The sequence below is a fragment of the Semicossyphus pulcher genome, unplaced genomic scaffold (genome assembly GCF_022749685.1).
Source record: "Semicossyphus pulcher isolate SPU_LCO1_2020_fin unplaced genomic scaffold, fSemPul1.0.p SCAF_4, whole genome shotgun sequence".
NCBI classification, from domain to species: domain Eukaryota; kingdom Metazoa; phylum Chordata; class Actinopteri; order Labriformes; family Labridae; genus Semicossyphus; species Semicossyphus pulcher.
The window spans coordinates 28355164-28372393 of record NW_027211715.1 but is presented as its reverse complement, the minus strand read 5'-3'; the positions used below and the strand labels follow the sequence as shown (position 1 = coordinate 28372393).

The 17230-nt window shown below is 41.1% G+C and overlaps 1 protein-coding gene across 7 annotated transcripts in view; it reads left to right on the top strand.

The window, feature by feature from the left end:
• Positions 1–17230, top strand: part of lrrc7 (leucine rich repeat containing 7) — a 135357-nt gene that overhangs the window by 20322 nt on the left and 97805 nt on the right. For all 7 annotated transcript variants that reach the window (XM_069679501.1, XM_069679502.1, XM_069679500.1 and 4 more), the window contains exon 2: positions 4163–4458. The gene's annotated coding sequence lies outside the window, so the exon portion shown is untranslated. The remainder of the gene's footprint in view (positions 1–4162; positions 4459–17230) is intronic.

Below are 17230 nucleotides of genomic sequence, written 5' to 3'. Positions count from 1 at the left end.
AAGGTAGATGTGGAAAAAAACGAGGAGGAAAAGAGGTGAGAGGAAAGGAGAGGACAGGAAATTGAAAATGAAGAAGAGAGGAGAGAAAGTGAAGGACGAGGAATCACTGGGAGTTTCACCAGCTTGTGACTCCTCCATGCTTTCCTTCTCACGTGTCCTCCCATCTCTTCTCCCTCCTCCCTCCTTATCTTCACTCCCCCTCTCCTCCATCCTCTTGTCCCGCCCACGACCTTATAAGGCAGTGACATGCAGATGATGGGACTCAGGGATAGTTTTCCTTCTCTTCACCCATCATCACTTCTGTAATTCATGAGAAGCAGCATGTGGGTATTTGAACTTGTAAGCCTTACATATATGTGTGTGTGTGTGTGTGTGTGTGTGTGTGTACATGTGTGTCAGGGTCTTCATGCAGATTTTGTCGTCATTGTGTGTGTGTGTGTGTGTGTGTGTGTGTGTGTGTGCGTGTGTGTCTGTTTCTCTGTGTCAGCGTCCCAGAAAAGGCGGACCTCAGGGAGTTGTGCTCCACTTTTGCTCCTTTATGAATTCACCCTTCGCTCACATTGTTTGCCAGGATGGACGTGATGGAAGGAGGGAGGACGAGTGAATCAAAGTGAATGAGTTCAAAGGAGCGTCGAGACAGACAGTTTTGTTGTTATTTATTTTTCCTGGGAATTACAGGAAACTAAGTAAATGGAGCAGATAGACACAGACAGAAGCATCCCATTTTTATCAAGCATCACTCCCTCAGAAACTTAGAGTATTTAGTGGTGAAAATAGACTTTGGTTGTTGGAGCTTTTTCAAACCCAAAAACTGTATATAAGAAGTGTAAGTAGCCTGTGGTTTCAAAGTTGAGGCCAATGCAGAAGTGCCTTCAACCTGCATTCTTTCCAGTGGCCAGTAGGGGGCCAATGCACAAGTTCCTTAAAAGTACAATTTTTATCCAAGAGAAAAGAGTTTGAGTGCTGCACGGTGGTGCCCCCCAGCAAGGTTCCTAGTTATAATCCCAGTTCGGACGTAGGGGGCCTTTCTGTGTGGAGTTTGCATGTTCTCCCTGTGCATGCGTAGGTTCTCTCCAGGAACTCCGGCTTCCTCTCACAGTCCAAACACATGCTCGTTAGGTTCATTGGTGACTTAAAAACTGGCCGTAGGTGTGGCTGTGAGCGTGAATGGTTGTCTGTCTCTGTGTGTCAGCCCTGTGATTAACTGAATGATCAGTCCAGGCTGTACCCCGCCTCTCGCCCAGTGGCAGCTGGGATAGGCTCCAGTCCACCGCGACCCTGAACAGAATAAGCGGTAATGATAAAGGATTGAGAACAGAGTTTGAGTCTACCAATTTGAGTCACCCCAACTCCCAACGATCCTGACAATTTTATTGTTCCCATCGCTGTTGCAAAGACAAGCAAATCGCTTTCCATTTTCCTCAGAAAACAACTGGTAGTATTAATTAGTCAGCTACTTTTTTACTAACTGACAAATGCCTTACTTTATGTCAAAGCTTGTACCCAAAATAAAAGTATCCTTTTAAGTTTATTATTGAGTGCCAGTAGTGTAGTATACAAATCTTGGGCCCTACTGCCGCTGCAAAAGTGGGTCCTTTACCCCATTTCCACACATGTAAAAATAACTGAATCAACAGGTGAACACATGCATCACCCTGAGCATATTTCAGGCCTGTTGTCTCAACATACTGTAATTATTGTGTAAAGTTAAAGCTTACTTTGAGGTTTGACAACATTATAGAACATCATTTCCATCACTATCCTGAGCCCTCTAACTGCTTAGAGCAGGGTCCTGTATCACTAATCATTAATTTCGTTAATATCACTCTGTAAGATTTATTCTTTTTTATGTCCGCATCATTTGTGTTCACCATGCTATATGTATTATACCAATGTAAATGTCTATTTTCAACCCATTCAGGATAGAGTAGAGGAAAAGGAGGGACGAGGAAACATTGATAGAAAGAGGACAGGAAAAGACGGGATGACTAAAGGAAAGGAAAAAAAGATAGTAAAAGAAAAGGAAAGAGGGGAGGAGAGTGAAGGAAAGGAGAGATCACCCTGTTCTGAACTCATCTCCCAATTTTAATCCACCATCCATGGTGCTCTTACAGTCTCCTAGAAGAGCCAAATCCCTCTCTGTTGTTCCTGTCTGACCCACTGACTGGGTTAAGCTGGGTTAAAATACACTCAGTTTAAATGAACGATAAGAAGATGATGTATCCCCAGTGATACCTAACACACATGTGAGCGATTACAAGCATTGTAAAATAATGCCTAAAATCACATGGGTCACAAGCCTGAATTCAAGACTTAGTAAGAAGCTGAAGCCCTCTGGACCAGAAGCTTATCACCAAGTAGCAAAGTAGAGAGACCTGCTACAGTAGAAGTAACAACACAATAACAAGCAAAAGGATGCTGCTAACAGAGATACTAACCTAGAAAGAGTGAGATTATACTGAATGCAATTTAAGGCTGCAAATCTGCTTTTATTTGCACGGGAAGAATGACTGACAAGTAGGGAATTGCATACAGGAGAGGAGAGGCAGGGGGTATATTTATATACATTATGTGTATGTGTGCTGGTATGTAAGCTAACCCTCTCTCTCTAATCGTAGTCACGCAGTCGACACAGGCCTTTGTCTCTATAACGAACCCGCACAATGACTCATGCTGCATCCCCGCATTATTGGATGTCATTTGGATTGCTTGGACAGACAAACTGACACACACATACTGGCAGGCTGCAGCCGATATCTCCTTGTTGCCTCGACGTTCTGCTCATCTCCCCACAAATGAGAAATAATTTCACATTTTCCGGTTTGTTTAGGGGTCTGTGGAGGTTTAGTTTGAATGCACTGGCTGTAAATGGGGAAGAATGGTGTTCAAGTTTGTGCTGAGGGCACAAGCAGTCACAGAGCTCTGAACATTAGTCACCGACTGTGAAGGGAAAGAAATGGTGTATAGTTTATGATGCAATCCATAATAATGTCATGTAAAGAGTCCAGTTCTGAGAATATTCTCAATTAAAACCCATTAAAACTTGTCAAGAGTTACTTTGCATAACTGCTGTGGAGGGTTCTTCAAGTAAAACAGCATCTTCCAGAGAAGAGGATACCATATGCTAGTTGAGAACAATTAATGAACTTTGAACTTTGAAACTGACTTTATAGCCTTTTATATTTATTTATCAAATGTTTTATTTATAGAAAAACAGGTAACCAATGACTTGGACCATGATTAGATTAAGTTAGAGTGATTGAATTTGATTTAATTTGCACGAATGTTTTTACTAAAATTCAGTAGCTGTTTCTCTACTGTGCCAGATGGCTGTTTATTTGGAACTGCATCATTCAGTTGACCCATGGAGGGTGGTTTACTAAAGCTTGTCCTAAATCATAGCTAAGCAACCAAGCCTGTTCACACCTGTTAAACTCTGGATTTATCTACATGTTGAAGCAGTGCGGTTGGCATTGTAGGACAGGCGCACAAGTGGATGGAAAGGATTAAACATTGCGTTTATCCTCACAAGCATATGCTTCGAATATTAGCACGAGGCTAGTAACGTAGCATTACTTTCAAAGTCTATAGGAGCATTTGAGTGGCTAACTACATTATTTTTGGGGGATGTACAGGAAATTTTAGGAAAATTCCTGTTAAGGTCCGAAACATATCATGAGATCTAAGATGCAACTAGCCTTGGTCTATAGTGGAAGCAAGGCTAACATTAGCCGCTCTTTTTAGTTCTTCATTTTGTTTTAAAATTCAGAAATCTTGGCTTATCTTGCAAAGTGAACTAGCTTTCCGTTCTAAAAGTGATCAGTCGTCATCTCATCTCATCTTTACCTTTTAGTTTATAAAAATGGAAGATAGGCTACTGTACAGCTGACAACTCATAGATTGCGCTATTAGCTAGCTGGCTAAAGCTGCTGAAATATGCTAGCGACAGTTTTCATTTCTGCCAACTTCTAAGGTCGACAGCCATAATTGACAAGATTGCTTTTGTCATTTCCTTCTGAAGTCTATTTTTTCAAAATGTATTATGCTGTGACGCGAAACTCAATGGGAGTAGAAAATAAGGCTAACTGAGGGGGATAGGACTTCACTAAGGATGGACTGATTTACCTAAGCATGTTTTTCTCTTTACTGTGTGTTCACACAGGAAACCTTTATGAAGACGGCAAATAAAGATTCAAAAACAAGATTCAACAACAAGACTGCTGCTGACTGCTTAACTGAACACCCAACCAAACGGAACATGTTCAGCAAAGCGTGGTACCCATAAGGCCTTGCAGGGGCCCAGTGGGCGGGGTTACAAGGAGGCAGAGATGAACCTGAACAACGACAGGCCGTCACCTGGGGATATAAGCTCCACCCACCAGTGATCTTCGGGGTGACTGACAGCTGGACCAACGCGTTACACGCAGGCATCTGAACCCTCATTGGCCAACAGTACAGGTAGGAAACAAGGGGGTGGAGAGGAAGAGCCGATGTGCTTAAATTAATGTTTGAGTGTTGGTCTGATCTGTGCTGAGATGTTGCTGTTTGGTAGATTTGGTTTATTAAAGATGCCAGCAACGCAAAATAGTAAATAAAAATGCACAGCAGAAACGTCAGTTTGGTCGGACCATTGCGTTTAACTGTATATCTTTAAATGTTGAAGTTATGGCTGAATTGACAAAGGAATAAGCTAGGTTGTCGAGTTATCTCTGCCACTTGTATCCCCGGAAGGGACTGTTTTTGTTGACGCTACATCACGGTAATTTTATCTAGAGATGCCCTTACATTGACTACATACCCAAAACACATACACATTCAGTGCAAACATGGTTTCCAGCAACCCTTTGATAAACTCCAAAGCACCTCAGGCTGTACAATTAAGTAAAACATGTTCTTTTGTAATTTGAATGAATCACCAAGCTGCTGTTGTTCCCCCCCCGATTCCTGTGGTCAGGTCACACCGTGTGGTAATAAGCAGCACTAGCACAAAGGTTTCCTCAGGTGACCGTGAGACTGCAGCTGTGGCAGCGGTAGCAGCTGGCAGATCAGATTTGTTTTACCACAAGAGCCACTGAGGAACAAGAGAAACTGTACACACATAATCGAGTGAATATTGAAACACTGGATAACAGACGAGGAGCGAAAACAGTGAGTTGATGCTGAACAATGTGTATCAATTGTTCAGTATCAAAGCTAATAGCCAAGAGCAACTCCTGTGTAACGGGAAACTGGTTCATTATTAGCTAGACTTATTTAATTATTTATTAGTTTATTGAAAAAGGACAATGTTTCGAGACACAAACTTAGGATATCATATTTACCAAGGAGAGTCTTTGGCCACTGTGGATGGGTGGGGTTCATCCTCAATTGAAGGAATCATAATGCTGATTAGTTTTTTCTTGTAATTGTGTGCAAAAGTGTGCAACAGTAATTCTTAGCCTGTTCGCCGTGCAACAAGAAAGACATTATCTCTTGGACTGTGAGTAACTTGAACAAATGTTAAAGAAATCTCGTCGTTCTTTTCAATATTTGTGCTTTAAAACCAAAACTTTGATCTGAAGGTGACATTATAGGAAAGCAAAGGCAGTGGAAATGTTCATCTTCTTGGAGTATCATCAAGCCATTTAAAATGTAATCATGATTTAAATATTTCTTGTGTACATGTGAAAATGTTAAAGCTGCTAAAGGGGAGATATGTGACATCATCCGATGAGGACCATGAACATCCAGAGCAAATATCAAAACAATCAGGCCAGCTGTCCGGACGTCTTTTAAGACCAAATTGCCAGTTTTCCCAGAGATAGAAAAACAGTCATTTGTGTCTAAATGATTTGTGTTGCTAACAGTAGCGCTGTTTCAAGGTCAGGGGGAACTTGTTGATAGTGCTGAAGCTGTACAACTATGATGCCATGGCCAGCCCAGTTTAAAGGTATGCCACATATTGGGTAAGAGACCTTACCGATAAAATTTTGCAGAGACCCCCTACAAGACATATCAGGGACAACATCAGCAGTCATCTCCACGGCTGGGCCTGTCTGCTTTTAAACTGCAGTGTACCAAGGACAGGCTGAACAACACGTTTTCAGATTGGCAGGTTAGAGACGTCACAAACCTAAGGAGCCAATCCCGTTAATGGACGGGGTGACGCTATGCATATCATTATGTGTAACCTATGGCAACCACTTCAGCGATGCGCGAGCCAGCTGTAACCGACTGCTAACGTTAACATTACTACTACTAATTACTACATTTCAAGCTCGCTAAGTTTCAACTAGTTGCCACTAAACGATGGAAGAGACGTGTTTTGTTTTCTTGACGGAGGTGGCGGTTGGACATTTGCATAGTGGGCGGAGACTATGCAGATTGAGGATTTTTTCATGAGGGAGAAGGAGGAGATGCCTTGAGAGGATTTTTACAAGGTAATTAAACGTATTTTGCAGAAAAACATCAGACACAATTTCTTATTTGAAGCAGAGCATTTTATATGTCTTAAAACATGACTGGAGCTGCTCTTTATCTTGAATACTGCTCAGCTGCTCAGACATAACACTCATTATCCAAATGATCCAAACAGGTATCAGAGCAGCTGTGGAGGACTTATTAATGAAAATGTACATATTTCTCAGGTTCAGACACACACTCATTGGAGGATCTGTGAAATACAACTGACATTGGGTTGATGAAGAAAACAACAGGATCTTTTTTGATGAGCATGTTGATGCTCAACCAGACACTTTAGTGAGGTGTTGTCACTCCTGTGGATTGATTTTCTCATTAAGTTCCAAATGTCTGCTGTGGGAATATTGTTTATTACCCACAAAAATCATGCACAGAGATGAGTCTGTCAACAGATAGATCTGACTGATTAAAGTTTATTTCCCATTGAGCTTCCTCCTCGTCCTTCAGACCAATCTGCTGTAATAGATTAAACAGAAATATCCTCATGAAAGTTTTCAGAACCAGTTCCTATTTAACTTTAAATGCAACAATGCTTGATCTGCGACCTTCCAACAAGGAGTTTAAACACAGTAACCATTTATATGTAACCTACAACATGTATCAGTATGTTATGTGTAGGCGTGCATGGGGCAGCCTCATTGTGTTTTTGCCCTCTCTCCTTCCACAGTCTCTCTGTCTACTGTTGCGATGGAAACCAGTCCTACTCATCCCCGTCCGCTGAGTCAGGAAAAGGAGGGTGTAGTTTGACTGGGGTGGTCTTTCAGTATCACTAGATGGCATCTCAGATCCATCTAACACACAGCATCTAGCTGCTCGTAGCAGTTTGGAGGCATCACGTCACATTCAGCTTTCAGGAAGCACCATGTGTGAAAAAATCTGGTTGGCTTTCTTTTTTTTAATGAGGACCTTCCAAGACCTTCCATTTAAGCAGCTTTTCAATTAATTCCTATACAGTCTGGTGGCTACATGGTTTTACTTAATGCAGTCATAATGCTGGCTGTTCCAGGATTCAGTGATTTTAACCTCTTTTTCTTTTTAAAAACCCAAGTTGTAATGTGAGATGTGCTTGTGAACTTCCAGACAAACTGCTTCATGTAGGGGAAAAGAGCAACCTGTAAGTCTTCCCAAATCTTTAAGCCCTACATGCCTGACTCTCCTTTAGTTATCTCCATATCTCATAACTCATATCCCTTTTGTTAACACGTGAAAATGATCCATCACTGTCTAGTGCCCCTACTGAGCGATGTCATGCAAGTTACATAGCATAAAAGGAAAAGAATAGAAAGCCTTTATTGACATTACACAATGTACAACTAAATTAGGAAATGCTGCACATAGGTGCACGACTTCAGGCATCCACAATAACATAGCAAACATGCATTCAAGTGAAACAACGCATATTACACGGTAGATAACGTATCTTCCAGAAAAATATATTGCACTAATAGAAAAATATATTGATTGCATAAAGAGATGTAGGGGGATAGAACAGGGGCATGATGGGGGGGTTAGTGCATATTGGATTTCAGCGTGGTTGTGGATCTGGTGTCGTAAAACATTTGGAAAACACCAAAACAGTTAGAATTTAATGCACAACTTTTACTATTTTATCCATCCTCTCACCAGAGTTGGAGCCAGCATGTGATTAGACTAGCTTAGCATAAAGGCTTGAGGCAGTGGCAAACATTGTATCTCACATAAAGCATTTAAAAAGGAAAAAAATGTGGCTTCATTTGAGCCACTAACTATTTCATAGAAAAGACAAAGCCGGGGGCTCTGACTACGTGCAGCTTCTCTGGGGCTTGTTTTCAGTGAGGTTGCCAGGTTTGATCCCAGCACACAGACGGGTTAACCAGAATTAATTTTTTAAGGAGATCAACTTGTGAAGGTGTTTTGTGCCTGAACCAGCATGAATCACAAAAAGTAAGAGGTGGAAAATGTTTAATAATCCAAGAAGGAAACGTCCCTGTTAGCTCAGAGTGCAGAAAATTAGTATCCAGTGATCTGGTCAGAGCCCTGCATTTAAGACAGGGCAGGGGATTAGTTTGCAATGAACCCGCAGGACAAAAAGCTAATGAATGAATTCAGAATATTTTTGTGTGCATGCTTGTTAATGCACTAGGAGTTGTTAAAACTGTTTTAATGATATAACAATTGTGCGCGAGTTGGCATAACTGACCGGCTCTTTGAAAGCTCACTTCAAAACTGGCAAACAACTCTGTGCTTCCATTTGTGCTTGAATTGAACAAACGTGATTAGCTCTCACCCCGTTGATCTTTTCTAAACTTTCCCTTGTAGTTGTAGGAGCATCAGGCTCCCAGGTCGTAGTCACAATGAATAGTAGTCCGTTTGTGTTACCGGCCCATGTTGCATTTATCTAGTGTCGGCTTTAATTTGAGAAAACCGCACAGTTTTCATACGTGTTGACTGATTATTCATATTAAGGGAGGTTCTGTGCTCCCCTTCACCAAGTTAACAGTTTACTAGATACCCATGTAATTTAATACAACAGTCCTACAATACATTCTACCTTCATATAGTTCAGTTTTATTTGTACTGGTGTAAAGAGGACTGGTTTTAACCGTGTGGTGTAGGATAAATTACAAGAACGCCTCTCGTTACAAACATATTCACAGGCATACCTCACCCCTCAGGGACTATGTTTTTCTCACGGCGGCCTCCACTGACTCAGTGGGGGACTCACCGGCATGACTGAGCTGTAATTAACAGAACACAAAGGGCAGAGTGAACTCTGTATGTCATGTTTTACACACAAGTTGATTTTTTCTGCATTTAAGAAACAGTAAACTGTATTTTTTAGGCGGACTGCTTCTTTAAATAGTTCCTGCGTGAGTGGCATCTGCTGTAATGACTCCTTTGTTTTTGCAGTCTCTCCTCCACAGAGGAGCAACAGAGAACATTTGGTCCATAGTTATTGAAACAATTGCAAATGAATCCCACGGGGCTGCGTCTTCAGTCTGAGCTGAACTGAACACAGTTAATGGCTTTCGTGAACAACTCCTGTGTGACTCACTCCTGGTGCCACACCACAGGAACATCCGAATGAGAAAATCCTATCTTAATCCCACTTAAAAAAGCAATTTAGAGTTTTTTCCAAGACAGAAGGAGTGTTGCTGGATGTAATGTCTGTTGTCAATCAAGCCGTAATGAAGCAATCTGTGAACCCACCTCGATGTGCTGAAGAGACGACAAATAACACGATCTGTTATCACGATTTAAGATTAACTCCGTGCCTCAGATAGATCAAATAAAACACTGTAAATATGTCACTTAAAGAGCCGCACACAGATATAGCATTAGTTATTCATTGATTGTTTGACAGATGAATGATTTAATCAATGAATTTGCGACTTGCTTATGATCACAGATTTTTCTTTTTTAAACACCTTTAACTGCTTTGACTTACTTCATGACTTACTAGCTGTTAGTAGTATTATGACTGCTTTACCACAGCTCGGTGTCAAATTCTTTTGGTATTGTTTTGGACTGCAGGGGTGTCAATGCTACCAAATTTATTTAAATATTCAAATAGCACCCTGTGGGCCAGAATCGGCCATTTTTAATTTTTCTATGTTCTGCTAGAGGATGCATACACATCCATCTGGTGTGTTTGTAATACGATAAATACTCCTAAAGTTATTTTGCAGAGCTACTTTGACATTAGAACCATAGACTGTATGATCTGAACTCAGGGCAAAGAAAATAGCTCCTGTATGTGCTGCTGGGCTGTCACTTTGCCCAAAGATCAAGTTCGACAAATTCCATATCGTGTTGAATTCCGGTTCGATATAAATTGAACGAATCATCCGCTTTTTAACCCCCCCCGGTTTCCAACTCTGGGGGGGGGGACCAGAGCAACGGAAGAGCAGAGAAAACAGTGATCGGTAGCTGCATAAACAACAGAACTAATGTACAGTTCAGGTATGCTGCTGGCGTATTAAAGTGATGGGAGTTAGGCCCGAGGCTAGCTACAGCTTCGGCCCGGGAGCAGAACAACAATAAGTCTCCCCTGTGCTTTCTGACTACGGTCGGGACGCTGAAGCAGGAAAGGTTAACAGCGGCTTGGCTCGTTAGTTTCCTCCAGTGGTTTGTAGCAGGCAGCGTATTATCGCCATCTGTTGGAATACAAGGCACACTACTTTAAACGTGACAGCATGCTGGGACTCTGGACAGCAGATTACTCATTTGTTCGTGGGCCAGCGTTATCTGCTGCGCTTCAATTTAGAATTTGATCACATCATTACAGTTCGAAGCATTAATATTCCACCAGGTTCAAACAATATGTCGAATTTCGATTGAAAAGTGAAGGGCTGCAACAGGATCACACCCTTTCTTCAGTGAAGCCATCTTTAAGTTTCACAATCTTCAAGCTAAAGAGACGTAAATGTATCTATATAAACCAAGGTATTTATCGTTTATTTATCATTAAAGTGAAAGCAAAGGGATGGGCATGACTAGTCTATTCAATCATTACTGATAGTGTTGAAAGTTATAGTGTGAAGGTAGCAGCTATTTGGTGCCATTTATTGTAAAAAATATTGTGTTTATCCCACAAACCCCCAGAGATTTTCCTATTTAGTGCACTTGAAATCACAGATGAACCGCCCTGGACTAAAGCATGACAAGGACTTTGTTTTGATGCACTGAGAATCCCAGCAGGTGAATTCACAACATCAGCATCATTATACTTTTTAATGCTAGTGGCTCTTAAGTATAGGTATCGATATGTGTTGATGTGTTTGATGGCCATGTTTGATGCAGCTCACACATTATACTTGATTAAAGCAAGAATGTGGTTAAGGCGCAGCTATTGTTATCATACTCAAGATAATGTGATTATGCGCTCATTAAGGGATCAGCATAATCATAGTCGCATTTTGTTGTTGATGAGTGACAGTGGCACAAACACATCTTAGCAGGAACAAGGGCAAAAACCTGAAAACAGTTTCTACATTGCAGAAGCGTACAGCAGAGCTCATGCAGGGAAACAGACAGAGAAGCAGGTCCAAGAAAGTCAGTTATAGTGATAGAGACGAAGCAAAAAGTGTGAGGGCCAGGAAATCCCTCTTTGGCCAGATTGCAGGAAGCCATTTGGAAAGTTCACCTTCGGAAAATCACACTTATATTTTGGGGTTTGCCCAAAATAGTTTTGGAGGGTTTTGTGCCAGTAATGAGGCTGTCATAAAAAGTCTGGGCACATTACGAACATTAAAACATTTCAAACATTAAAACACTAGAAAATAAAAACTATTCAAACTGTCTGTTGATTGAGTGTAAAGCTGTCGAGATTTTTGTTTACATTAAAAAACCTTTACAACAGTAAAGCCTCCTTGTTGACTCATCCAGCTGATAGTGGCACCATAATATTGCCGGCTGACCTTGAACACAATATTTGTAACTATAAGCTGCTAGTATTGGTGAGAAAATTAATCTTTCAGCTGCAATACTGTGGCTGGTTCATGAGTTTGTGGAGACAAGAAAGTCGTAGAATTCTCTTTGACTGGAGTGAGTTTCTGGCCAGGATTATCTGCACGGTTACAGGGAAAAACTGTTGAAACAAAATGTGTAGGCTTGGCTAATGCCTGGCCCACACTAAAAGTTTTTTCAAATGTTAACAGATGTTAAAAATGTTAGAGACCCCACACATGACGATATATAATCATAGATTTAACAGTTTTGTTCCTGTAGTGTGTGGAGAGCAATGATTATGCCAAAACAGCACTCTCTCGCGAGACTTTAGAATAAACAAACATTGCGGACGACGGGCAGGAAGAATTGGCGATGATAGTTTTTGGACTTTTTACTGAAAATTCAGGAAGAAAAAAGAACAAATTGTGGATGAAGTGGTGGAGACGGCGAGAACTTCGGCTGTACATGTTATTTTTTTGCTGCGGTTGTTGTGCCAAAGAGTGTTGTGCTTCCTTCTTCAGTCAGCTATCTTCCCAATTGGCTTTTGTTTCGTTCCACGTCACAATCCACAGACTGCGTGCTCGGCTGTCCTCGGGGTTCCCCCCACACAACAGGATAACAGATCGTAAATATTGAACATGTTTAATATTTACGATTTGAAATCACTGTGGCCACAACGGAACCATCACAAAATTAGGACTTTGCTTACGATTGTTTGAAGGGAGGAATCAGGCCCAAAATCGTCCCGATTATCTTGTAGTGTGTACCCTGCTCCACCTAATTCTCTGAGAAATTAAAGGAGACAATAAAACCATTTAACACACTACATGTGGATGATGAATCACAGAGGGGGCAGCTTTGAGACCCAACTCACAAGAGGATTGTAGTGAGCGTCTCTGCACCTTTTCAGTGGTCTAAACAGAGGTCTAACATTTTTGTTTTTGTTTCAGCCTCATGTTAAACATGTTTGATGAAGGGAAGAGAACTACAGGGAATATTCTTTAAAAAATTTTCACCCATTATTAACACTAAACTGATACAGGAACACGGAGGAAATACACTCTGTTCTGTTCAGAAAAAAACCTCATGAATTTCCTGTGTTTTACGTCTGACGACATGTAAAATGCTCCAAAACCATATGTTTCACATTTGCAAACAGATGTGTTCCATATATTTCACATGGTCCCATCTGGCTTTTACATATATGAAATCCATGGGGGTGTTCTGTGAGAGAACCCTTTTATTAACAATCTCATGAATAGGGAATGTGATCCTTTGGAGTGTGGCGTGTAATGACATGCAGCTCTGTAGATCATCATATGAATCTCATCTACCCTACAGCAAGTAGTGCTGACAGTCAGGCCGTTCAGCCGTAATCCGAGTGAGTGAAGATGAGGGCTTTGCATACAGTGGTGATGATTTCCTCTACATTTGTCCCACGGTGGGTAGAATTTATAAATATGATATTTCCAACCAACATTTTGACCTGCTTTATGAAGTTTAACAACACTGCCTAAAACAAATGTAATAAAATCAGTAGCAGAGCGGCAGCTTCAATCCTGGAACGATGCATTCAGGTGCAGCATTGAGTGTAGGTCAGTCACATTTTGGCACCAATCAAAGCCATTCAATCACTGTAGCTATCGGCATAAAACAGAATAGTATTGACTTCAATACATGCTTTGAATGCTCACTTTACATGTGTGTAATGCAAGCGAAAAGGGAGCAGTGTGTAAACACTCCTATTGATCAAAATAGAAGCTTATTACTTTTATTTTCTATACTTTTTTGGCAGCAAGAATTATTCCATCAGTTTTTTTTAAACATTAGTATCTGTACTTCTACTTTTGTGTCCTTCTTATGGGTCTCCTGTGTGAAAGTCCTGTGTTTGATTGACATATCCATCGCCCCTGCCCCCTCCTGATGCTGACTTTCTCTCTATATACATTACATGCATGACTTTATCCTTTGCTTTGTTCCCGCCAAAGTTACCACGGCTACTAGGCGTCTCGGCCATAATCTTAATGTTGCTCATTCCACCTTTCCAATAGATGATAAAGCCTACTAACCTGACTAGGAGGAACAGTACGGCCATACTACCTCGCATCTATAATCTTGATGACACCTGATAACGGCCATTTAATGGACTGATTACACCTGAATCTGCTGATGAGAAAGGTGCAGATTTTTCCATCAAGCTCTCAGCAAAAAGCGAATGAGCATATTGTTTTGTAATATTGGGCAACATGTTGCAGTATTGTGCAAATTGAACATGATCTAGACTTACGTGTTTTCATCCATGTCTTATCTATCCATCTTCATCTTTGCACATCTGCTGCCTCCTCCTCCTCTCCTCAGGTATCTTTTCTTCCTCAGTGATGGCAGAAACGGTCGCAGTAGCAACAGAGAGCCTACAGGGAAGTGACAAGAAAGAGGGAGGACAGCATAAAGTAGAAAAGGGGGAACTTTAGGGTTGAAAGTTGCACTTCACATCCATCTCTCCCTCTCAGCGTCAGTTTCTGTGTTTTTATCATCATGTAGTTTGGTTTCCTCGAGCTTCTCCCGGAGCTTTCATCTGCTCCTCTCGTCTTTCCCTCCAGCTTTACCTCTAATCCTTCATCTACCCCTCTGTGTCCCGGAGTTAAGGGCCAATTATACCTTCTGGCTCTGGTTTATGATACACACAGATGCACTTTCTCCTGTGTGCGTGTGTGTGTTCTACATGCACATCTTCAAGACTCCTCCTCCTTTGTAAACAGGAAGGGATGGCATCTCGCTTGAGGTAAAAACTGCTTGTTAGATGCATTATTTACTAGTTGTTGGAGATGTTGTGGGTTGATTTAAGGCAGAGACTCAAAGTGACACAGGGGGGTCTCCTGACTGGGAGGCTGTCTCATTATAATTTGGCTTCCACTCTTACTTTTTATCCTGCAATTTCAAAATAAAAGCCCTCCACTGGAATCTATTCCACCCTAAATAGTGATGAAGTCGAAATGGAAATGATGAAACGTTAATGTCCTTGTGAGATGCGGGCTATGTGCTGGAGAGGGAGCGAGAAAGTGTTTGTGAGTCTGAGTGTGTGTGTGTAAGAGTTTGAGTGTGTGTCCCCTTGTTTTAATCTCATTCATATATTCATCAGCAGGCAGAAGTGCTGACGCAAGTGAGAGGGAGAGGGAGGCATGGACGTGAGAGGCAGAGAGTGTGTGTCAGATGTATCCATCCATCCAACCAGAGTGCTAATGATGACATTTCATCTGTACATGAAACATACAGAACATAGATTAATAGATAAACGTAGAAAATGTGGAAAGAGCAGACAAAGTAGAGGTGGAAATTGTTGGTATTTTGAAATAGAATTTCTTTTCTTCTTCTTTCTTCTAATTTAATTTATGATGAAAGGGCAATTACATCCTCAAATGTGGACCAAAACACCCTTGTCGTGCATCCCACAAATGCATTTTATTTTGAAGGCTTACATCCCAGTCTCTCCAGCTCTCTGTTTTGTCTTTTCTCTGACAACATAAAGGAAATCAGATGAGACAGAAATCAGCTGGAAATGATGAAAAAGAGAGGACAATTTGGGTCATAAATACAAGAAGAATGATAGAAGAAGGATGAGACAAAGGATTGACCTTTGACCACGCAAGTCATTACCCATAATTCACCAGGAGCGTGTCCATACTGTAGAGAGCTGGTTGAATCTTACAGCTAACACGATGTGACATGCATCAGTTTTTTTTATCAACTGTTGAGGCCTGTTAGAGCAGTAATAACAACATGAAGGCATGCTGGATAGTTAGCAACCATGACATGCCATGCACACAGGAAATGATGTCTATGTGTGTAGTGTGCATATGGGTGTGGCTAACTAAAGGCTTGTTCAAACACGATTTCAGCCAGTTTGTAGTGAATTCACATTCAGTGTGTAAATGTATTGTGACGACAAATCTTATATATATATACACACGAAAATGATTTGTGCAATAAAGTTACACCAGTACAGATACTAAATTTAGTCTACAAAAGACATGACTTGTAGATGCCAGATAGAGATCAAGGTCCACCTTTGACCTCTTCGACTCTGAATGTCACATTGAATCAGTATCAGTTTCTGGCCACTTGGGGCAGTAGAAACAACTTGTGAAGAAACCATTGTCAGATTATCACCTTTAAATATGATGTCCATTAGTTTAAGTTATAATATCGAATTAATTTAAATAAATGTCTGTTAAGTCTCTATCTATCGCCGAAAGAGGTAACACAATGGTGCTTGAGCCTGTGGCCCACTGATGAAAGCCTTTGCATTTGCAGTATTACAGACTGGGTGTCTGTGGCGACTTTCGCAGAATAAAAATCACAAGCGGCGCCCAGTTAGTGACGCGTTTTCCATCAGCCAGCAGTGGTTGGTCTGCCAGAGAGGGTAGGCGGAGCTAAGCGGCTGCTTTTCCGGTCTCTGCAAGTGTTTGGAGTAAACAGTAATCTACTATGGCTGAACAAACAAAGAAAAGATGGATGACTACAGATACAACTTCAAAAATAAGTGAAAATCCAAAGAAAAAAAACCAAATTGGACGCTCAGATGAAGGCAAACAATTACCGTTTACCGCCACAATTACCGTTTATCACCATAGGTGCCGCCAAAGAGAACGAAACTGAGATTTTCAAGATTACAACTGTCATCTTCTACACCCTAAAGCCCATTCTGGATATATCATTCAGCACACGTCATTTTTGAATCCTTCCCAGCGCATCAAAACACTTTAACTATAGCCCAAGCTTTGTCTTGTACTTACTTAGAGTTGTCTTAAATAATTGTACCCAGAAGTATACATTGTAATGTTGAGATCTGTGTTGTTTTTTCACCCTGTTTCCACTGCAAATCTTTGACCGAACACATTTTTTTTTTTTGACACGTTTTTAATCAAACTCTGTGCATAAAGCTCCAAATGCCACATATTAAGCATCAAATTAAAATTGAACTTGTGTTTTATATCTTCATCACTGCAAGATAAAAATGATCACTCTGAAGAGCTTTTTAATTGCTTTTCATTCAGTCGACCCAAAGCAGCAAAATGCCCCTCACAGTCTTACAGAGCCACCAGATCCCCTCTCTGTAGGGGTCAAGCTTTCAGGCTTGTCCTTTAATTTGTTACCCGTCTGTATCCTGCTCCGGGCACAGATTTGCAACACATTCTCTTGTACCGTGCAAAATACAACTGTTCTGCACTGCAACTAATGCTGTGATGTTTGACCCTCATTAAAAATCAACAATATGTTTGTCCAATTTCTGCCAAAATAAAAAGGGGACTTATTGAAAATCACACAGCCTCTCTTTGCACGC